We start from the raw sequence: 23,031 nt of genomic DNA on the forward strand, positions 1-23,031 counted from the left end.
AAGCCTCTGCCCTGGACTCTAGGAGGAGAGTTTGGAATGTGTTCAGTGCCCCCCCACCATTTCTAGGGACACCTTGCCCAGAGAGAAGCTATACGTTTCTGGGGCTCAGCACAGTGGAACCCAGCTCAGCTTCCTGCCTGGCCCAACCCCATTCTGGACTTCAGCCTTGGTCCGAAGCCAGGGTAGGCCCATAAAGGAGGAAGATGGGGAGGGAGAGTTTTACAGAACATGAAGGTCCAGGGATTGTCAGGGGTCCACAGGAGTCAAGACACTTCAGGATGACAATCAGAAATTTGGGGAAAAGGGAAGGGGGGGTGGGGAAGAAGAGCTACCCATGGGAACAAATATCTAAACTGGATTGCATATCTTAATATAAAGATAGACAGAGCAAGTGAAGATGTTCTACATCCTCTTACATGCAGATTGTTGCTTTCTCTCTGAGTCTGCGCTGTAGGCTGTAATCTTTTGGTGTTTCAGAGCAGTGACTGAGGGCTCTGGCCCTGGGAAAGGAAGGGCAGAGTTAAGAGTTAGAGGTGAACTGGGTGTGTATGTGTGTGCGCGCGCATGCGCGCATGTGCACAAACCTTCCAAATTCATTGTGACGCAGAAGGAATTCCTATGACTTCCTGTCTCCCCACCCACACACTCCAAGGCTGTTCTGTGTGTGTGGCACTGACTTCCTTCCTTTCACCGCTTGTCTCTTTTCCCAGAAACCACAGCCATGTCTCCCTTGTCAGCCTCTCCCCACAGCCTCCTCTCACCACAGTGCTCTCCAATAGAGGGACACAGGCCGAGACACACTACACATGCTGATGGCTCTAAGCGATGGTTGGGTCCCTTCTGATGCCAGGGGCCCTTGTCCTGGGCCCAGGGTTGGGCTAGGTCTGGTAGAAGGGACCGAGTTAAGTACTGACGCTTCAAATGTCCCTGGGTACTTAGTAAATATTGCATCCACATCCCAACCCCACACTTTTCCTGAACCATTACAGATGTTTAGAGGTGACATGATGTGTCCATGATGCCCTCTATCAGAACTTTGATCCACATAATTAAATGTGACTGGCCAGGGGCCACTCAGAGCCCTTGATAGGCTGGGAGCAGGGGCAGTGTGTAGCATGTTCAGAATACCTGGTCGTTCTGAAGACAGGGGTCAGAGGATGTGGAGGTACAATGTGGGGGCACTGGACAGCTTGTCTGTGGTGGTCTGTCCTGTGGCTTGGTGAGGGGGCAGTGTGAACCCCACCCCGCATGCTCTGGGATTCCTGCCAGGGAGACAAGTGGACACAGGTGTCCCCAGTAGAAGCAGGCTCACCTGTAAGACCTGGGCACACCCACGGTAACCCGCCTGGGCACAGCCCTGTACTCAGGAACTTTGCAGGATGGAAGATGAGGTGCCTAGGGCAAATCCTGGAGGTTGATGGGGAGGTGCAAGGAGCGAGAGGCACAGAGAGGGGATTGGCAAGAGGCGCTGCAGGCTAGAATAATGTCTTCTGGCTCAAGGTTGTGTCAGGCAGATTCTTTGCATTGTGAGTCAATGCCCCACACCCAAGTCCAAATTCTCTCACATTCCCTTTAACATTCCCTGTGACAAAGGACTAGATCTTAGGCAAGCTCCTCTCTAAATACCAGAGCAAAAGAAACGCAGCCAGACTTAGACTCAGAGCCCAGGACCCAGAAGACCTTACAAGGAGGTCATTGACACGTGATAAGAGCAAAGTAGGCCACTGCACACATTTCTGTTCCCTTCCCATTCCACACCTCTCCTCTTCATCTCCACAGCAACAGGGATCCCCCCCCACCCCAAGCCATTACTGCTAGAATCAATCACACCTCTTCTCAACAATTCAACCTTGGGGGCTGCAAATCTGACGTCAGGGGAACCGAGATTGACTTGAGACAGTGGCTCCTGCTCTGGCTGAGGTCCTGGTGAATTTTGCACAGCCCTCCAGTCTTTCCCGTGCGTGCTCAGAGCCTCCCCACCTTGGTGCAGGCTGAGGTCTTCAACTCAACATAAGCTCATCTTTGATCTTAAACGTTCCCAGTGGAACTGGAGGTGATAGATTTAGCTGGGTGCATAAGGAAAACATAAATGAACACACACACACACACGGCAGTTTACCATCCCTTGGTTATCACATCTCTACTAGGTAAAATACAAATTATAAGTGGCAGAAGGAGGTTCTGATCTTGATGCCACCACAAGCTCAGACTTTGGTCCATCTAAGCAATCACCACTAGCATTTAAGTTGTCCCCCAAAGGAGAGGCAAATGCCTGTCCGGGATCTGAGGATGCAGCCTTGCAAGAAGCAGTCCCTGGGACAACTGAGGATGTCTGGTCAGGGACACTGGCCTTGGGTCTGAAGAGGTGGCGAGTGGGCAGAGCTGCCTAGCTAGTTGAGGCTTACCGCCCCGTGGGGGTGCGGGCCTAACCCAAGCAGCTTTCCAACGATGGTCTGAAAAGGCTTACTTGGATTATCCTTTCTCAGTTTCTCATTATTACTCTTCAATGAGACTAAGAAAAAAAATAATTAAAAAAAGCAAACATGTTAAGAAGAAAGCATGGGGAGGAAGAGCCTAGGGCCCCATCCCCAGAGAACACACATCTTCATGACTTTTAAGGAATAGGAATGGGGGGTCAATGACAGTTTGGGCTGAAAAACTGATCTCAGTAGGGCCAGGAGGGCCCCAATAGATCTGCCATGTAGCACCCCCCAAAAAATACACACTTCACATGGCCCCAGATAAATCTGTCTGCTCATTTCTCCCTAAGGTTGGCAGAATTTTTAAAGCCAAAAGGGAAATACTATGTAGTAAGAAACTCAAGCTGGAATCCCTTTGTGGTGAGGTGCTGGCCTGGAGGCATGGGGGACCCCAGTCACACAGAATAGCAAAATAAAAATAACACAGGGCCAGCGTGTGTCCTGGCCCCCCTTATATTTGTGTCAGTAAGTAGAATGGCCCAGGAGCCAGAGACATGTCTCAGATGCCCTGACCAGGGAACCCCACAGGTTTGTAGAAGCCACTGCAGTTGGTGAGGGCCTGGAAAAAGGGGGTGCAAGGTCAGGTGACCAAACCAAGCGAAGGCAGAAATGTGAGGTAGATGTGATGAAGATGGAACATTTGGGGGGAAAAAAGATGGGCTGTGAGCAGGATTTAGGTGAAGTGGATATATGGCTTCCCTCTAGAGATGTCACAGGGTAGGGTTTCGTCTTTAATGGGAGAATGCAGCCCTGTCCACCAGCCCACAGAGCCTGGGCTAATGGAGAATTTTGGGGGTGATATCTGTCTGGTTACCCCATAGGTGACATGGCAGGCTCTGATTGGCTCAACAAAGAGCTGCTGGCGGCCTAGTGACTCCCCCCTTCTTGTTAACCTGGAAAACCATTTTCTTTCATCGCATCCCTAGTCCTCAGTCCAATGAGAAATAGCATCAGGGTGTCTCTCTGTCCTGAAGCTAGCAAAGAGGGTGTAGACTCTCTTATCAAGCTGTCTTTTGTCCACAGCTGGGGCCCATCCAGCACGGATGGTTTCTTGTTCTTCGAGCCCCTGCCATTACAGCAAACACCGGGTGCCATGGCATAGGCTGTGCACAGGACCCCGGGGTTGGGTTCTCTTGTTGGCTTTATAAAACAAGAGGAGTAAGTGGGGATGAGTGGGGGAGCCAGGGGAGGCTAAAAGCCGTGGAGCCGCCCCTCCGCCAGGCAGGAGGCTTGCTGGTGTGCAGCCGCAGGCTTCACAGTCCGCAGGGGAAAGGTCTCCGCGGAGCTCTCCCGCAGGGGCGGCCGGAATCGGCCTCAGTGGAGCGCCCACGACACCAGCTGCCCACGCTGCCCACGATCAAGATTTCACCAAGAAGCGAGCGCTCCTCCGCAGGCACTCCGCGCAGAAGGAAGGCCTCTCCGGTGGGTCGTGGCCGTGGGGAGCCCCGGGGTGGAGCGTTTCTGGGGCTCCAGTGGCCAGGCTGTCCGCCCCATGGCCTCTGCCCTCAGTGTTGATCAGCTTGGGGTCAGTCAGCTGAGGAATCAGCTCAGCGGGGACAGGCGAGCAGGGGGAGCAGAGGGGCAGGGGGCAGGGCAGGGGGCACTGTCCTGCGCCCTGGGGCTGCAGGGGTCTGTGAGCCCCTCAGGCCCCCCCTCACCCCCCCTGTTTCTTTGGGCCTGGCTAAGATGGGAAGGATGGAAAGCACCTGTTCGGGTGAGGCCTGGAGCACCCAGCCCTTCTCCATGGCTGACGTCTGCGCTGGGTGCGATGGAGTCCCTTACCTTCTAGCCGAACAGAAGTGTCCCCACATCCCAGTGACCCCCGGCCGCCCGGGGACACGAATCAGAAACGCAGGCAAGTGTCGCCAGCTCGCACAGCTGTCACTGGTGGTGGAGGCACACCCTTATTTCCAGGCCTGTCTCCTGGGGGGGAAGCAGGGAAAGCAGCAGCTCAGCTGGAGCTCCTGTTCCTGAGCTTGGATGCCAGCTTCCACTGCAGCAGAGGAGGGCAGATGTCATTTCTGCAAAAGATCATGGGGCCAGAACAGGTGCCATACAACTCCATGCAACTAAGCATGTGCCAGCAACACAGGCCCATGGGTTGCAAGCTTTGCTGGACATATGTTGCATCTGCTTGCTTCTAGAAAGGGTTCAGCCATATGCACTGGGGCCAAAGTGTCCAGGGGCAGGAATTGCACACACACACACACACACACACACACACACACACACACACACACACACAGTTCTGCCACCCAGGGAAGGTCAAGGATAGGAAGAAGCCTGACAGGACAGGAGGTCCTGGGCACGGGGCTGGAACGCCTTTGAGGCTTACTTTTGCAGTTTGTGAGAACCCACGGATTCCTTCTGTCCAGGCGTGGCTGACATTTCAGGTGAAATAAAGAAAGAAGAAGAAAACATGTTTGAAACCCGCTGTGTAAAGCTCAGCCCCGGAGCTTGGCTGCAGACAAGGGCAGCGGATGGCTTCTCAAACCTCACACCTCACAATGAAAGCCACGTGCGGCTGTGACCTTGCCACATCGGAGTGGTGACCTTCACAGCACCAAATTCCCCCAGATCGCCACAGAAGAGGCCTAACAGGCTCAGCTCCCACCACCCTCAGGACCCCCAGGAACCCCCACCCCCAGGTCATGAAGGGAAGAAGTCCTGGGAAAGTTTTTAAAATCCACACTGCTCTTTATTTCTTTGTGAACGCTTCTCATCTATCTACCAGACTTGGAGCGTCAGTTATTTCATCCACAGGCGCTGAGCGTATTGAATGCATCCTGCACTTTTGGGGGACCCTCTATGTACAGAAAGTGAGGAGTAAACAGTGGGTGAGGAACTGGCTCTGGTCGCCCACCCCACCCTCCATTTCCACTTTTCCTAAACGAGAAGATGTGGGGCTGATGTAAAATACATGCTGGTGGGCCAGTCTTGATTGGGCACGCTTACAAATTCCAGCACTCAGGAGAAGGAGGCTGGAGGACAATGAGTTCAAGGCCAGTCTGGGCTACATAGCGAGACCCTGTCTCAAAAACAAACAAACAAACAAATAATACTGATAAGTATGACTACGTATATTAGGCGCTATGAGTTACTTAATTTTGTGTAATGTCCAAAGCAACTCACTGCTTGATTTTTGTCTTCATCAAATAGAAGATGCACGCTTTCACAAAATGTGTGTATTTGCAATTTCACCCTACTTTATGAAACCACAGAAAGAAGTGTACATTCCAGAGTTCGAGGAAGATGGAGCCACTGGCTTTCCAAAGCCTTGAAAATTTTGCTGTGTCCCTGGTTTAAATGTGCTTTCCAAGTGCTCATAGTTGTCTGCATCATTGAGGCTTTAACTCATTTAATGATCTTCACATAAAATTTTACTGACTGCATAATGGGAAACATGGTGTGAGGGTGGTGTATTAACCCAGATGTGGAATTAGAACGAGCAGAGAGGTCAAGGGTAGGTGAGGCCCTGGTGTCCAATCTCCAGTGCCACAAAGAAGAAAGAACCCAGCCTACATGAAGACCAGTGGACTCAACTAAACGAGTCAGAGCAGAGGAAGAAGGGAAGACTGGGCCCGGAGCCTGCCACATCGACTCCACTCAGGGAAGAAGGGGTTGAAGGAATGAGGCCCAGAAGCCTTCTCCACTTGACTTGGGGGGAGAGGGAGGCCTGCCTGCAGGAACCACAGCTTTTCTTCTGACTAGAGGGACAGGAAACCTCAGCTTTGGGGGGATGAGAGAAACATGGAAGGCAAATACAGCTGCATCCACTCACAGATGGGGCTCCCCCGCCAGCCCGGGGAGAGCAGGAGAGGCTAATGTCAGCTGACCGAGGAAGACCTAGGAAGATAGATCTGCACAGCCCCCCTTAAGCAAATTCTATTCACAGCCGCCACATGTCAGTCAGCTTTCTATTGCTGTGACAAAGTGCCTGAGGAAACAGACTTAACAGATGGCCCGGAGAGAGGGCAAGGAGGGAGGGAAAGAAGGAAGTGTGGGGCACGGAAGAAGGGGGAGAGGGCTCCAATATCTCCATCAAGGGCACATGTCCCCATTCACTTTCCTCTAAGTCATGCAAAATGCTGGACCAGGCCTTTCAGCATTTGAGTTTCTGAGGACATTTCAGATTAAAACTACAGCCAGATAAAGCTTGCCCACTCTGGGAGAGACCCAGAGGTAATTAAGGACAGGGAGGGGAGAATGCTCTGAGCTGATAATTGGAGGCAGCAAACATTGGCACACGAGCCAGGGAGTGGGCACTGTTGGCTTCTTGATGGGAAGCCCACCCTGAGAGGGACGGCGGGAAGGCCCAGCAAGGCCAGCCTTTCCCGGCTGGTGTGGAGTGAGGCACCACGCTGGGTATTCTCCACTTCAAGTTAATTTAATGTGCATTTTGATGGATTCAACAGGGAGTTTTAAGAACAAACATGGGACAAACCCTAGCAGACATTCCTGAACGCTGGTTCAGACAAACATTCAATACCTCACAGGTTGTTCCAAAGAACAGGATTCCGATTCTCAATCCAACACAGCAGGCTGTGTGACCTCAGACAAACCCCTTCCCCACTCTGGGCCTCCTCTTGCAAGTGCCTCACCTGGGGATAGATCATAAGAGCACAGACCAGTGGGTTGTCATGGGCGGTGGGGAGCAGTCCCCAGTAGTTCAGCCCCCTGCCATGAGAGAGCTGCTGTGATTTGCAGGACTGCCGGAAGTGTCCTCCCCCCTCGTCCCCTGGGCTCCTCCCCTTAGTGCCCAGCACACAGTAGGGCGGATGGAAGCTGCACGTCCACAGCTGAGGCTGCAGGCTGAGAGCCAGAATGTCTCCCACCCTGGTGTTTTCCCACTTTTTCTGTAGTGACAGAGACAGCACCTGCCCCACCGTGTCTTGTGCTGCGAGGAAGGAGGTAGGAGGGCAGAAGGGGGAGTAGAAGCCCGCCAGCACCTCTTCCAGCTGTGTGAGCCTGAAGCGGTCGCTCCACCTCTCTGAGCAATGTCTCCTCAACAGTGAGGCTGGGGGATCCACAGAGTTGCTGGAAAGAGGGAAGTCTGGAGCATAAAGTACATGCTCCATAAATGCTTGGGGAATTACAGCCCCTCCAAAGAGTGGCAGCGGAGCATCTGCCTTCCACTCTTGGGAGACTGAGGCCCAGAGGGGCAACAACGTCTCCAAGGTCTCAGAGCCCCTGTCTGACTGGCTCCAGCTGTGGCCTGCGCCATTCTCCCTGCCCAGCTCCAAATCACTGGGCAGCACGGCGGCTCTGCTGTTGCTTAATCCATCTATAGTGTCTGTCTTGTAATGGATGTTTTACAGTCATCCTAAAGGTTTTCATAAAATCTCAGTGCACATGGGAATGACAATGACAGCCGGCTGGCTCAGCACACAGAAAGGCCATGTGGAGGCTTCACTGGAGGAAACCAGATTTTTGGCTTTTTTTTTTGCTGGAATTGGTGTCTCAGCTCAGGGCCTCACACGTGCTCAGCTTGCTGGCTTGGCTAGTGTTTTACCACTTGAGCCATGCCTCTAGCTTTTTGTTTGTTTGTTGGTTCCTTTGGCGATAGAATCTCACAAACTTCTCCTTGGGCTGGCTTCTTGATTTTTATGGGGCAGAGCCTTCCGAGTAGCCAGAATGACAGGGCAGACTGCAGAACCTGACTGGAAAGGCCTTTGAATACCTTGTGCATCCCCATTTCACATCCAAGAAAAAGCTGACCTTAGGTCTTAGAAAACACAAAAGGGGGTGAGGAGTCGGGGGAGGGTGTCAAGAAGAGAGGACGGACGGAATGAGCTGGAAAGCCACAGTAGACACATGGTCTGATGATCTGAGACCTTACCATGAATGTCTCCATCAGAAACAAAGTGATTGCTGACGGAGCTGAACTGACTTGGCCACTGGAAACTCTTTTTCTATTCACGGATCTCATTCTTCTGCTCCTTGAATCTATCCCAGTTGTATGTGATTACATGTTCTCTCTCTCTTCTCCCTCCCAACACTGGGGATTGAACGAACTCAGGGCCTCACGCAGTGTCAATAAGCACTCCACTAACAGAGTGCATCTCTCTTTGTTCTGTCACACATGTGGGGCCTGAACAAAACTTCACAATGTACATTTGCAAGTTGAAGTATTCAGCAAACTTCCATGTTACCTTGTCCCCTGCTTCTGAAACTGCTATTATTTATTTCAGCAGTGTATGAGCCAATATCACCCAATGCTATATATATATATATATATAGAGAGAGAGAGAGAGAGAGAGAGAGAGATAGATGGATAGATAGATATAGATGAAAAGTGAAAGAAATATGTGTGATTTCCTCGTGAATATTCCACATGTTTCCCAATCATGTCATCAAGACTTCTCTCTCAATATTGTTTAGTATTTTCTTTCAAGGCAGCTGTGCTGGCAACAAGAAATCCATTTTTGGGGGGGAGAGGGGAGGTGTCAATTCTTAAGAAGTGTTCCTTTATTTTTGTACCTTGGAAGGATAATTTCAGTGGACCCAGAACTGTGTGGGAGAGGAGCAAGGGGATAGGAAGGTGGGGTCAGATGCTTTGTTTTTCTTGAAATACAGATCTTTCCTTCCTTGCTCCCGACTTGTACGGTTTCTGGAGAGATACCCAGTGGAATTCCATTGTAGTTCTTGTACAATTAAGACAACTTCCCCCTTTTGGCTTCTTTTCAAAGGGGTTTTTCTCTTTTTCTTGGATTGTTTTTCAGAAGTTTGAATATGATCTACTGAGCCTTGCCTTGTTATTTACCCTGCTTGGCATGCTCTGAGATGCCTCAGAGTCTGGCGTGTGAACACCCGGGAATTGTGCTTTAGTACTCCTGGTATCTTTAGTCTTGACCCAGAGGAGGTGCCTCCTATAATGGGCTTATTTTTTTCTTGCATATTTTGTTTTCTCCATTCTGCTTTTAGTTTGGCATGTTTCTACTGATCTACGGTCAAATCTCAAGGGGGGGATTCTTCTCAGCTCCCCCGCCCTCCCTCCCACCCACGGTGTCCAGTCTGTTCATTTGTTACGCATAGTCTTTTCTTTCCATTCCCTCTCCCCAAGTTTCCGGCTCTCCCTCCAGTTCTTGTAAGCGTTTACCCTTTCCTGTTACATGTATGTCAGCATTGATTCTCATTGTTTCCATTCCCCGGGATTAAAATTCCAACTTCTCTGCCATAACATAGGCAAATCTGATTCTCCAGCTTGCTCTGTCTTCAAACCACACTTCTGGCCTTTCAGAATGACTGGTGATTTTGTTTTGTGGCTGTTGAAAGCCTTTCATGATGTAGTGGGTATAAACAATGGAAAGAAATAGGCCTTGCATATGCGGATCTGGCTAGAAGCTGGGCTGAACTGGATGGTGGTCTGCTAGCTTTAGGTGTCAGAGGCTCTGGCCCACATCTTTCTGTGGACCTCAGCTTTGAGTTTCAGAAATGTTTCTCAGGAAACATTTTTATACCTTAGACAAACAAAGAATACCAGAGGAGGCTTGAGTTGGCTATTGGGCTCTCCCTCAGCACACCCCCCCACCCCGGAAAAATACCACTTGCCCAACCCAAAATGGGCAGTTCTGGTAGTCCTGTACCCTCTAAGGCGGCCTGGGGGGTCTCTGGGGAAGAACAAGATGTGTGTGTAGTGGGGGAAAGGGGTCTCTTTCAAAAATGGTTCTTTCCCCCTCTTTTCTAGGGAGGAACAAGGGAAATGCTACTATTCAGCCCCAGGATGTGGCACAGTTGTCAGAGGTAAAATTACCTCCATGCATCTGCAACCCCCAGAGTTTTTAAAACTTTTAAGCCTGGTTATTCTAAATCTCCAGAAACCCCACCCAGTTATCCTACTTAGTTATCGGCTTTGGGAGAAGTTTCTACTCAGCTAAGCTGTAATTGTGGGCATGGGTCCAGGTTCCCAGGGGATTTCTTCCCTTTGCTCTCCACCCTCCAGTGGATCTAGAATGGGATCGAATGGCCTCCCGTGTTCCAGATAGGCTTCAATGAGAATTGGAAGCCTGTTGGCCCTTTATCTTTTGGCCTTGAAACAGAAAGCAAAGCTCTTGGGGCTGGCTTCAAAGCTTTTAAAGTGAGTTGTCACAAAAATCTCTGTAGGTGGTAAAACCCTAGGATTAATGTGTGGTGCTGTTGGAAATGAAAGTGAGGTTTTCTCACTCTCCCCTCGCTCTCTGGGGCTCTGTGGAGGGGACTGCACATACGTTTGAGGCTGTAAGGGGCTTTGCTGCAAGCTGTTGCACGCATAAGCAATAGAGAGGTGGTTTTGCTTGTAATATGTGCGCACACAAAAGCCTTTGGTTCAATCAATAGCCACACACACACACACACACACACACAAATGACAGGAGAGGGTATGGGGAGAGGAGGGTGAATGGGGGAGGGTGAGGGAGGACCTACATCCTTCATATACACGTGTGAAAACAGAAGACTAAGAGCTATTTGAGGAGATGAGGAGCCATGTCAGAGCAGGGTGGGAGAGGGAGGGAGGCATCGCCCATCCAGCGCCTACACCTAAAGAGAGGCCCAGCAATATTCCTCTGGTACAACTAATTTATGCTAGTGAAAAAACTCATTAAAAAACAAAGACGAGGCCTAGACAAGGTGGACACCCAGTGGCCCTGAGGCCTGGCCAGTGACGAGTCCTACCTGCACCCTTCTCCTGCTCATTTGATCTGCGTGCCATCCTTTAAACTCACAAAAATGCACTTTACATGCAGGCGTTGATCTTTGCAGCTACGGAGCTGTCGGACGGGCTGCCTTGTCTGCTGGGCCAGGAAACCCTTTGGCCAGGGCGTCTGGCCGGCCCCACACCTGCCGCTCAGTACTTGCGCACCCTGGTTCTGCAGAGCACAGACACTTTAGGACAATGTGAAAGACCAGGAGAAGACCTGGCCGCAAGTGAGACAGAGGGCTTCCGGGATGGGTGCCGACTCCAGGGGCTACAGACATCTCAAGCGTTCCAGAACTAGGGGAGATGGGTCGTTTTTCATGAGGTCATGTCTCCTGGACATGTAAGTGATGGAAGTCTCTCCAATGACCCGACGTGGGGCACAGCGGCAGCGGCAAGGCCAGGGACCAGCCAGCCCTCGGCACCAGGATGGGCCTGGCTGCCTTTCCAATGTTTTCCTCTCGGGCCAACATTCACTTCTTGGACTTCAAGGGAATGGTTCTCCCAACCCAGTAGAGGAGGAGGACACGGTGGACAGCCCAGCAAATTATCAGTTCCATAGAGCTCAGGGTTGGACTGTCTTGGTTATGTTCATTCTGAAAGCGGGACTTTCGGGGTTGAGGTCACATGGAGGTGAACCTGCGGGAGCCTTGCCAGCAGAGATGGGGGGCCTGGAGAAGCCATTCTTGGGTGGCCCTCGGGGGTGGGCCTAAAGGCAGCAGTGTCTCCCAACCCAGGGTTATGACTTAGTGCTGTGTCCCATGATCAACACTGGGAAGGGCTGGGGAATTCTCTCCAGCACCCTTGGTGACACCCCGGCCACCAGCTTTGAGGGCCTGGCCTTGTGCGGATCACATTGACGGTTACTGCCCACCGTTGAGCTGAGAATGCTCGGGGCACTGGGTGTGGACTCCGGTGATAGGAAAGGCTGGCTGGGTTTGTCCCAGTGCTGGCTGCCTGGCGCCGAGGTTGGGACCTGGGCTGGTGCTCTTAGGTTTCTAAGCTGGAGAGTGCAGTGGAAGGTCGGGGCTTCAACACTGGGCTCATGTGTTGGGATGGGTGCAGGGTGGGCGGGGGGGAGCATGGCACAGGTGGTGCTGACACTGGAGGTGCCTGAGAGATTGAACAGAGGAGAAGAAGCTCTCAGTGTGCCCAGTGGGAGCCCAGGGGGATGAGAGGGTGGGCCAAAGGAACGGCGTCCATGGGGGTAGCCAAGGTCAGAGCGTGAAGCCATTCATGCTGAGGGCCAGGGCAGAGGGTGGCTGGGGTGAAGCTGCAGCCCCTGCATCTGGGAGGGGCCGCAGACCCATCCCCACACATGGGGTGGGGGATTCCACGCGGGGGGGACTGAGGTGAGGCAAGGCAGCACTGGTCGCTGCTGTGCTGTGGCTGAGGCCCTGGGAGGCAGAGGCCGGCCTGGGTCACCCTGTCTGTCCCCGCCTCAGCAGAGGCCCCAGTGGGGTCGATCAGACCCCAGGGAGGGGCCACCCACCCATCCTGCTTTCCCTGCCTAAAGTAGAACCAGAAAGGTGACTGGGCTGAGGACGGGAAGGAGGAGGAGGGCTTAGAAGGGGGGCTCTGTGTTAGGGAAGGGGGCCAGCATGGAGGCAGCTGTTTCTAGCCCCTCCTCTGCTGGGCCTTGTGCTAGGCGCTGGTGGATGTTGGGGGCAGACAGCGGGGAAGGAAACCCAGAAGGAAGGTGTGGGGCTAGAAGGGAAGACAGGAAAGCTGGGAGAGCTGGGCCCCCAGAGGCTGTTCTGGTTTGAATGGGTCTCCCAAAATTCCACATGTTGCCAAGGGAAGCGCCGAATCCCACAGAGCTGAGCACTGGTTTGTCTCAGTGGCGTCTGCTTGGGGGAGCTCCTGGGCCATGGAGGGGTCAGTGCTGTCCCTGTGGGAGCAGGCTGCCTAACCATGAAAGGCACTGTGTCAGATGAGTCCCACGCTTCCGCCCCCCTGCCTCATGTCACAAAGTGCCAGGCAGATGCCAACAGCTTGATACTGGGCACCCAGCTTCTCCATCTGTGAAACAACTTTCTCTTTATGTATCACCTGGCCTCTGGTATTCTGTTACAGTAGCACAAAACACAGTAAGACAAACAAAACCCCTACCCAGGCAAAAGACAATTCCAAAGCTCTTCTGCCAACAACAACAAAAAAGGCAAGGGGAAAGTGCAGTGTGCAAGCACTTAGTTATGAACCCTTTAAAACATTTGTTTTAGAGGAAATGCTTTCTTTCCCCCCCCCCCCACACACACACGGGGTGTAACGCTGGGCATAGGCCTGCCAAGACTGTGTATCCACATAGTCTCGGCCCAGCTCTCCCCAGCTTCTTCAGGGCTTCTGTCATGAAAGCGCTGCTGAATCTGCTCAGATACTCTTCCTCCCTCGCGATGACTTTATGATTTTGACTATGCGGTGTAAGACATTGATCACGACAGCCCATGAAAGCCGCCTTCTGCTGCCACTCTTATTATGGTGTCTGAAATCTTGGCGGGAGCCCCAAAGTGAAAAGAAAAGAATCAAAGGATTACAAATAAGAAAGGAAGTCAAATGACCCCTGTGGATCCCAGAAGACTGTTGTATCTTTGTATCTGATTAAACAGGATCAGCAAAGTAGCAGGATACAAAATCAGCATACAAAAAAAAAAGCAAACAAAAAGCACACACAGGGGAAATCCAATTCGACATAAGAAAGTGGCAAGACATTCCATGTGCCCAGACTGGCAGGATGAATATTTTGAAGATGGCCACATCCACTAAAGCCATGCAAATCCCAGGGCATTCTTCACACTGAAGAACAGAAGACCCTGGCTAAGTGGTAAAAGCAAACTGGATCAAAAACAGCAATGTTGGAAGTATCATACAGTACCCCAACATGAAAGTATCTTGTAGAGACACAGAGCAACCAAAACAGTGAGGTCCTGCCACAACAAACAGAGGCCAATAGGATAGAATAGAGGACCTAGAAATAGACATAGAAACAGGACTACCATATGGTCTGGTTACATGGCCCCTGGGCACATCTCTGAAGGAATGTGAGTTCGAGTACACTAGAGGAAGCTGCGTAGCCACAGGCTCTCTACAGAGCAATAATCAAGCTTTAGAATCAGCACTGTTGGTACCCATCAACTGGTGACCAGAGGAGAAGAAAAGGGGGCATATGTACGCATATATATACATGCATAAGTAAACATATATGCATAATCGTACACAATAGAATGTGTTTGGCCATTAAGAACAAAATTATGTGGTTTGCAAAAAGATGAATGAGATGGGAGTGCATCATTTTGAAAAACAAGTATCATTTCCTTTTTTTCCCATTCACGTGTAAAATGTAAATGAAAAACATGCCACGTAGTCTGTTAGGGGACAGGAGGGGGACACAGAGGGAGGTTAGGTACATAAAATCCAAGTGCCTCTACTATGGATAAACACTTAACAATAAAGCCCATTTTTTTGTACAACCAATACGCTCTACAAAAAGGTAAAACTTGACATTCATTTTCAATTAGAAAAATGTTATTTAGGCAGCAAAATGCCAGGGATTCTCTAAGGGACTGCCATGTCGGTGGCATCTGGGGGGGCATATCCTTTATAGAATACAAAAATGACCCTTTATCAATTGAGCCTGACAAATCATAAGATTTCTCTGGCCTTCACGTGAACTGATATCATTATGGAACTGTATTGTTGTTGGTTTTTTTTTTTTATTAAGTTTATATTGAAGTGGACTCAGAAGGCAGCAGCAATCTCTCCTGACAAAAGTAGGGGTGTGGGGGGGACACCAGGTCACCCGATCATCCAAGTCTTTAAGGAGTGTCGTGGTTTCAGACACGTGTCTTCACGGCTCAAGGCATTTCACAGACTGGAATCGCAGGTTACTTAGAAATATTATTCTCTTTAGGCAGGAGTGGGGTTTGAACTTAGGGCCTAGTGCCTGCTAAAGGCTGGAGCCACCCTGCAGGGCCTGCCTCCAGCCCTGGTTTTCACTGGTTATTTTTAGGATAAGGGTCTTGCCTCCCACCCCAAGGCGTGGGCTTGAGTCACAACCCGACCCCTTTTCTTGTTGTCCACTGCCACACCCAGCTTCCCTTCCACAGAGTCAGTGTCCCACAGGAATTGTCTGCTCCAGCTGTGCCACGAGCCTCCCGGTCCCAGACTCCCACACCACTCAGGACCACAACACTGTGGCCAGCTCTGGGTTGAGAAAGGATCTTGCCAACTTCTCTGTCTTGGCTGGCCTCAAACCATGATCCTTCTGTCCCCACACTCCCAAGCCGCTGGGGCTACATGCTCGAGCCACTGGCATAGACATTTTATTCTACCTATAGCTCATGATTCTTGTGGAGCTATTTTGTTTTCCCCCGAAATGATTGAACTCTGCAGACAAATCATTTTCCGTTTTGACTGGGGGTAAGCCTGGCCAAACGACTATCATGTATGTTAAGGTGCGCACTGTGATGTTTTGATGAACATACTGTGAACTAACAGTCGTATGAAACCAATTAACACATCCACTAGCTGACATACTTTCTGTGTTTGCTCTGAGGATCCCCTGGTTGGCAAAATTCCAGAACACAAGAGTTACCACCTACGGCAGCACCTTGACGAATAGGCCTCAAGAACTGATTCATCTCATATCCTCGAATCTTCTCACCATCAGGGGCCTGCGCCATGCACCCTCTCCTACAAGTTCCAGTGCTTTGGGCCCCACATCTAACACCATTTCTTTGTGAGTTGGCTGCTTTCCCTTGGGTGCCAGTGTCTCTGGGCTCAGAAACATGGTTGCCTATGAAAGGATTTGTTCTTCTGGAAAGCTTACTGGCCAACATGTTATTGTATATGTGGACGTGACTTCCAGAATGGGGCAAGATTAAAAGTGGTTGTTGTTCTTTTTTCCTTCGCTGAGCTTATTTGCAATATAGCGTCCATTGGGAGTCTGTACCCCAAACTCCAAACCCTGGGGCTTTTTCACACAATTTAGAACCCTGTTCTTAATGGATGCCAGGAAATGCTGTGAATTTTGTTCCAGGAGGAAAAAGAGGGCTGTGGAGAGGGTTGCCGGTAACTAGCAAAGCAAGACAGTTTGCTCCATGCCACTATGAACAGAACACACATTGCCTGTTCCTTTCTATTCTCTACGTATCAGCTGCCAAACAGGTGGACACTCACACCTTTTCCCCAGGAGACCTCTTGCTCCCTGGGGTATACCCTGGGCCTTGCCTCAGGGGTCTCCTACCTGCAGAGTCTTCATTCTCGCTACTGGAATCCCCTGGGTGCTCACACAAACTTCAGAGGAAGGCTATTGGAAGAGACCCAACTCCAGTACACCCAGAGGGATATTCTGGAACTCACTGCACCCTGGCAGGGACCTTTCCACCCAGGATGGATAAGTGGCGCCACAAAGCCCTAACAGTTCCAAGCAGGAGGTCTGGCTTCTCCTCCACCTCCTGGTGCAGCTGAGAGGAATGCCTGGGTCCAGGTTCCCTGTGAGGTAGCACTTGAGAGCCAGGCCTGTTCTCCAAGAGTCTGTCCACAGTGGGCCAGCATCCAAGGGCCCAGTACAAATGTCTGGTATACAAGCTGAGATGTGTGCCCAAGGCAGAAGCAGGACACACAGGGTGTGTGGACCATTGTAGCAAAGCACATGAGACTGGATGCTCGAGGCCTGCCATCCTCCTCCACTTCTTCCCAGGCTGCTGAAGTAGGAAGAGAGTGCGTGCTCCTTGTTCTTTGTATTCTGTGCTCCCTGCCTCCTTCTCCGGAGCAAAAGTGCAACCTGTTCCCCCGGCCCAGGAGCCCTTTCTGTGGAGGCCTGGCCCAAGGGGTTTCAATCTGGCAATCCTTCCCATGGGGCTCGGGGGTCTCCCTACTTGCACAATCTTCGTCTTCGTTACTGGAATCATATCGGTGTTCGTATTCCAGCCTTTGGAGACATAGACATTGGGAATAAATCTATTGGAGAGAGTGCATCCTTCAGTCTCTCAGGTGGCTGGGGCTATGGTGGGTGCTTTGTATGGTTCAGATGTTTGACTGCAAAAGTCGGTGTGCTGGAGGTTTGGTCCTGAGTATGACAATGCTGAGAGATGGTGCAGATGTTCAGAGGTGGGGCCTCTAGAAAGTAATTGGTCATTTGGAGAAATCACTCTAAAGAAGAGAATAATGTCATGTTGCTAACCACAACCAGATGAGGGGGATACCGGAGCTGAAGAAATGAGAAAAGACAGAGAATAGAAAAGCAGGGAACCTGGGGGTCCAGCAGTCACTGACTTCTGAGCCCTGAGCTCCCGTTAGCAAGCTTATTTATCTAGTTCAGTGCAGGGAAGGTGACTACAGATATGTGCATGTACCTTATGGTCACAACCATTAGCATGAGGTATAGTTTGTACCGATAGTGACATTTGACTCCTTTATCAATAGGGAGCAGAAGGGAGCAGTAACCATTGAACTGTAACACCGACATTCATCTTATTTCTAAGGCCTCAAGCTTTTAGTGTTCAAACAGCTCTAATCTAAACACACTTAGGGTAGTAACTTATACATTTATCCTGCCTTGTCTGTTTGACCTTTCCAGGGTCCAGTTCTTAGCCTTCTAACCTCTTAACCTTTTTCTGGTCTCACATCTCAGCTTCAGGGTTCCCTACAATGTCATGGTTGCAGGCCTGCTTAGCTCCTCTGGAGGTTTTGTTCTAAATACAAAGCAGGCCTCCAAATCCCTCCAGCTCCTCCTTAGTCGGAAGTCACTCTCACATACCCACACAATTACTTTGGTAGGCAGCTGAAGCGGAGGCCCTGGAAGGGTGGAGGCTTTCAGGCATGCACAGGCTGCAGATTATCAACAGGAGTGAGGGGATGGATGGAGTACCCTTAGTGGGCTTGAGGGACTGACTGACTCTCTGAAAGCTGATATTATAGAAAGTACAAAGAGAGGAAGGGGAAAGAGAGAGGAGAGAGGGAGAAACTCAGTGTCCCCTATAAAGACGAGAATCCTCTGAAGAACATTGCTCCTGGTCAGGGAACCATCTATCAGGAAACTGAGTCATGAGTGTTAGGACAGATCAAGCAGATGAAAGGAGAGAAAAAAAGGCAGAGACCTCAGCAGGCTAGGAGTCTTTAACCGTGGCTGCAAGGTCAGAGAAACAAAGAACAGAGTGTGCGTGTGTGGTGGGGGGAGGTTGTTTTTAATCTTCTTCAGAACTTCTTTTTGTCCTGTCCTGTTGGGGATTTATTGTCTGAACTGTCCTTTTGGGATTTATGGTGCCAACAGTCTTGTTTGGGGTTTTATGACAGGAGGTATCCTCTGTTCCATGTCAGATCAGGTCAGGGACAGAATCTTCCCAAGAACCAGAAGGGCCCCTCAGGGGCGGGTGGTCAGTAGGTCATGTCCTGGGAGCAGCATGGAGTTATGAGAACAAGATAGATTCCCATCATTTGAGACCTTGAAGGGGTATAAAAAGTTGAGGGATGCAGGGTCTTTCCTGGCTACTTCCTGCTGACATAGGGGCACTAAGGAGCCAATAGGGCTGGGATCTTCAGGGTCTGGTTCTGTGCTGGACAGGGCCCGGGAAGTGTAAGCAGGCAACTCCAGTTGCCTGCAGTCATAGAATGGCCTTGACTTGTTCCCAGGTGGTGTCCTGAGCGAGGGGTGTTATTCTATTAAAGAGAAACATTTGAAAATGGTGGAGAAAAGAAAGAGGGTCCAAGAAGGAGGAGTACCAGGATGACTGCTAAAGGTCCTAATTGAAGGGCCAGCCAGGGGACCCTATGAGAGGGAATCCCAGCAGGATGTCCACTGGAGGAAATTCCATCTGTTGAGATGTTCCTGCAATTGAGTTGAAATCGGGCAAAAGGCTGACGAGGTGGCAGAACTGGTTGATAGGAATGACACAGGAGAGCAAACCCTGGTCACAAGCCAGGAAAGTTCCACTTGGAGCATAAACCCAGTTGTGGCCCATTACAAGGAAGGGGGAATTTCCATATAACAGGGATTAGGGCAGGAAGGGGGAGGGTCAAGGTTTCTGACAACTGGTTGGGGAGAGCATGGTAGACTGCAAGGGCTGGATTGGAGTGGTTAAGGACATGGTGGGAGGCCTTGATCGTTTCCTGTAACTGGACTATAAATGCTTGAATCATAGATGTCTAGACTACAGAGTATGAATGAGAGACCCAGGAAAGTTCCTGAGCTCAAACCTTACTACAAACAGAAATAGCTGGTAATAAAGGCAAAAATGTAAGTTGCTTTCAGTTAGAAGGTAGACAGGTATGGACATTAGATAGGTATGCTTATGAACTGCAGTGATCACTCACCTATCACGGGAGGTGGATTCCAGAGACTTGTGCAATAGGTGAAAATCTCCCAATAGCCGTGTTGTATTTATTTTTATTATATAAGTATATATCTATGCTTTATAAACCCTACTCTCCCAGAAACCTTTCCCATTCTTATTCCAACACTCACATAAACACTTCATATGCTTTTAAAACACTTTCTATACTCTTAAACCTACATAACTTTTAACAACATACAGTTTTTGTTTTTGTTTTTTTTTGTTGTTGTTGTTGTTTTGCCAGTCCTGTGCTTGAGCTCAGGACCTGAGCACTGCCCTTGGACTTTCTCAAGGCTAGAGCTCTACCACTTGAGCCTCAGCACCACTTCTGGCTTTTTTCTATGTATGTGGTACCAAGGAATCGAACCCGAGTCTTCATGCATGCTAGGCAAGCATTTTAACCACTAGGCCAAACTCGCGGCCCACATAGAGTTTTATATGGATACTCACTGGTGAAGTGGACTACAACATGAAGGCAGCTGTGCCGTGCTGATGGTGATGAAAGCGATGACGATGGTATGAATGGAGCATGCAGCCAAGCAGAGCAGCACAGCTCTTCTGAAGGCATCACTTCATCAGGGGCTGCATCAGGAGCTGCAGTATCCTTACCCTGGGCCATAACTTCTACTTCTGCTAAAGGTGTAGGTGCAACTGATCACTTTGTCCGATGGGTGAACACATTTAGGGGAGTGCTTTTTCTTCTGAATGAGGTTTTCTATAAACTGACGTCACTTTTGATTGAATTTATGAAGTGCAACAAACAAAGCTCCAGGGGTCCCATTCTTCACTCGTCAAAGTTCACTGGCCGTTCTGACCATGGTTGCGAGACGACTGAGCGCTGGACCAACATCCTCCTCTTCACCAACCTGTAGTTGGTCTCTGACTTTGTCATCTCCATCAGGTCTCTGTCAATGGTTGTGAGGACATTGGTTGGCTCATTTATCAGGAGTTATGGCATTGAAGCCATCTCCTCCCAGAAGTTTTTGCAGCTTCATGGCTTTAGCTATTGCAGTGATGGACTCTGTTAGGAGAGAATCCCTTGTAATCGTGGATTACTTCTGGCCACAAATTTTTCCAGCTGGCATTCACTGTTTCACTTTTCATCTCCTTATGGTCTTCTGAATATTTAGGAGACTCAATACAATATTGTCATCATGCCAGTATGCCTTTAGTGAGAAGTTTTTATCCATACTTGAGTCCATAGCCTCAACCAGGTTTTGCAGGGCATTTTGCACATACAGGACCTTGAAAGTGTGAAACGCCTTGATTCTTGGGCTGAATGAGCGATGTGGTATTGGGTGGTGAGTACTTTATCTGGACTCCATTGTAGGACAGATCGGCAGCCTGGCCTCCAGCACTGTCCATATCAAGAGCACTTTGAACCTCCGGGACAAAGCATTGGTGGAACCAAGATCCATGAGGAGATTTGTAGCCCAGCCTTGGGGTTGTGCATGCAGTACACAAGGCAAATATATTCGTATTTTTGTTTCTTAGGGCCCTTGGGGTTTTTGACTCATGAATAAGCCCTGGCTTTATCATAAAGCCTTCTCACACATCACCAGTTACTTGATCCTTTTGGGTGTTAAAACCAGGGACTTGGGCTTTGTCCTTTATAATAACAGTGCGTTTCTAACATAAGCTGTCTCATCCATGTTAAAAACTTGTTCAGGCTCAGGGCCCTCTTTCTGGAAGATGGACTTGTACATGTCATTCAAATATTCCTTAGCCCCCGCTTTTATCTGCAGAGGCAGCTTCTCCCTGCAGAGAATGCACCAGTGTCTTTGAAATGTGTCAAACCAGCCCTGGCTGCCCTGAATGGGGATTGGTCTGTTGGGAGAAGCACTCTACAGTCCTGCTTCTATGTTGTCGTCCTCGCCTTCATCCTCGTCACCATTGTGAACATCCGTGCTGTCCACAAAACCATCATACTGTTTCCTGGCCTTCGTCCAGATAGTGTTGGTATCCAGTGAGATATTCTTCTGGCATTGGTTTATCCACAGGGCCAATGCAGACTCCATCCTTACAACGGCCTAAGTGCAGGAAGTAACCACCCTCTTTGCAGTCTTGTTAAAAGTCATCATTGCCATAGACCTAATATTCTTCTTGTCTTTCTTTATGTAGCAAACACTACATTTGTTGATCTCGTAATGGCAGCCTACAGCCACGTATTTCTTGCCTTTAACATGTCGAGAAATTTCACCTTTTCTTTGATGGTAAGCAACTTCTTGTAGTGCTTAGCTTCACTGCCAGAAGCCTTCAGAGAAGGCTTTGGACATTTGGAGGGCTTCATAGGGCTTTAAAGATAAACTTTTACAAACATTTCACAATTCACACAACCACAGAGTTGCACTATGCGTAGCAATCAGACATCAATGTAGAGTGGATACGGAGAGATGCTGAACCACAGTGTGGAAGAGCAAACAGACAGATGCTATGGCCATTGAGTCAATCAGCATCCAGGATACAGAACACAATGCTGTGGTTGGTCACCTTCCATCCCATCAGTGAAATAGCATGCTGTGTACAATCCAATGTTGGCAGACTTGCACAAGTGGTAGTGGTGTATTTCTATCATGTATAGTACAGCATTCATCCACTGATGGAATATATATATATATTATATACCATATTCTGATTTAATATTCTTTTGATATGTTTGAACTAATACTTTTTAAAAGGCAAAATAACTGAAATTATAAATATTATATAAATACCTATGTACTGAAAAATCCTGCAAAATAGCAAAAACTCTGCACTACAGATTTAGATATGTATTTTTAATCCCACAATACAGTGAAGTGGCAATAAGTAAACGGAGATATAGGGAGGGATGACTGTATTTTCTGTTGATCTCTCAGCTTTTGATGACTTTTGAAGGGAAAAGCACAAGTGACTGTTCAGGATTTGACACCTTTCCCTCTTATCCGAGCAGTTCTTCCCATCTGCCTCTGGGTGGTCGTTGGTTGGCAGGACTGTTGGGGTGGGTCTCAGAGGTCTCTTCTCCTCGCTGGCACAACGTCCCATTTGGCATTACTTGTTGCTGGGATGACATATCCCAGTTGGCTGAATCCCACACTGGAGGTGAGTGACAAAGAGCAGGGAGTATGGAGTTATAGGTTTTTTGGGTTTTTTTTTGGTGTGGGGGGGAGGCAGTCCTGGGGCTTGAACTCAGGGCCTGGGCACTGTTCTTGAGTTTTCTTGAGCCTAATGCTCTACTCTTAACACTTGAGCCACAGTGCCACTTTGGTTGTTTTCTGTGTATGTGGTACCAAGGAATCAAACCCAGGGCTTTGGTGTCTGCTAAGGGAGCAAGCACTCTACCACTAGGGACACTCCTAGTCCCAGTTGTAGGCTTTTACACATATTAGGGCGAGACTCTTCTTCATAATTTTTTTTTGTCCTGTCCTATTGGAGATTTATTGTCTGAACTGTCCTTTTGAGATTTACAGCGCAAACAGTCCTGTTTGGGGTTTTATAGTAGCGGTATTTTCTGATAAGGCTGGTCCTATACTTCAGATAAGGTCAGGGATTCAGAAGGGGCTCCCAG

The 23,031-nt window shown here is 49.5% G+C and overlaps 2 long non-coding RNA genes across 2 annotated transcripts in view; one reads left to right on the forward strand and one right to left on the reverse strand.

The window, feature by feature from the left end:
• LOC150040346 (uncharacterized) lies at nucleotides 1-15,792 on the forward strand. The gene is made up of 3 exons (XR_016534019.1): nucleotides 1-182; nucleotides 1,780-1,926; nucleotides 15,707-15,792. It is a non-coding gene; the product is annotated as an uncharacterized LOC150040346 (long non-coding RNA).
• LOC150040347 (uncharacterized) overlaps nucleotides 13,083-23,031 on the reverse strand; it is a 14,520-nt gene continuing 4,571 nt past the window's right edge. Inside the window, exon 3 of the long non-coding RNA XR_016534016.1 lies at nucleotides 13,083-13,643. This is a non-coding gene — a long non-coding RNA (uncharacterized LOC150040347). The remainder of the gene's footprint in view (nucleotides 13,644-23,031) is intronic.

The sequence above is a fragment of the Megascapheus bottae genome, chromosome Y (assembly GCF_031878675.1).
Source record: "Megascapheus bottae isolate mThoBot1 chromosome Y, mThoBot2.hap1, whole genome shotgun sequence".
Classification (NCBI taxonomy): domain Eukaryota; kingdom Metazoa; phylum Chordata; class Mammalia; order Rodentia; family Geomyidae; genus Megascapheus; species Megascapheus bottae.